Source organism: Olea europaea, chromosome 20 (assembly GCF_002742605.1).
Source record: "Olea europaea var. sylvestris chromosome 20, O_europaea_v1, whole genome shotgun sequence".
NCBI classification, from domain to species: Eukaryota; Viridiplantae; Streptophyta; class Magnoliopsida; order Lamiales; family Oleaceae; genus Olea; species Olea europaea.
This window is the reverse complement of record NC_036256.1, coordinates 19,124,095-19,125,271: the sequence shown is the minus strand read 5'-3', so window position 1 is coordinate 19,125,271 and position 1,177 is coordinate 19,124,095.

Below are 1,177 nucleotides of genomic sequence, written 5' to 3'. Positions count from 1 at the left end.
GAGAACTATGTCCACTTGCTGTTGCAGAATTTTTACTATAGTGAAGATGGAGATTATGAGATACTCTCATACCTCTTTTATGTCTGGCATAAGAAAAATGGCTCCCTTTAAAATCCTTTCTATAGAGGAGGACTAGGTCGATCTACAAACTGTATAATCATAGGCTTTACACAATTTGGCATGATGAAGTGTTTATATTTAAAGTCTATTGGGTCGATGGCCATGATTTAGGAAATTGCAGTTGAGAAAACAGATGGTTGAGTGAAATTGGAAATTGCAGTTAGTGTCCTTGACATCTAATGAGGGGACTTGATCAGAAAGCCTGGCAAAATATGACATCCATGCCTTCAAAGAACATGCAGTTACCTTTCTATTTCCTTTTTCATCGGTACGGTTAACACTTTATCACGAAGACAACTGTGTCTATAACTTTTTATGTTAATCCACCATTTAGGTTTTTGAATGACATTTACCTTACATGGATATAGGCTTTCAAAATTGCTGACATTAACAGGATTTTACTTATACCTATCCATCTTGTTACTCTTAAAAAACCACAACTCATAAGAGATTCATGAGTTACCTGTGTATACGTTATAATCCATACTTATATCATGGTTTTTAAACCTAACAGCCGGAAATAACTACATTATACTTTCCAATTCAATATGACAAATATGCCTTTTTCGTAAAATACGGATAATTAAATATCCATCAATTTTTTTTTCTCCTAATAAAAATGGGTTTTTACCCCTCAATTGAAACTAGTTAGTATTGCTCATGACTCAAATGGACATAATCTCCTTCATTCAAAGGGTAGCATTTGATTCCATATTTGTTCAATGTTCGACTCTCGCCTTTTTGCTCCATCACTTCCTGGTTGATGGTTTGAGAGATCAAAAAAGGAACAGTAAGCTGGTGGATTTGTACTGCATGTGAAACAGTTGCTTTTACTTATCTTGTGTTCTCTTACAAATTTGTATTTGTACCTTGGATAGCTTTGAACTGTGCAATAACATTTCATGCAAGTTCTACATTAAATTTGTTCCCTCTGTTCATCTGACCAAGTTCTGAAGACAATACTATACAACAGTATCTTGTGCCATAAATACAACCAAATCGGATCGATATATAATTAGAACTGATATTACTTTTGCTTTCTGAAGCAGCAAGGAGG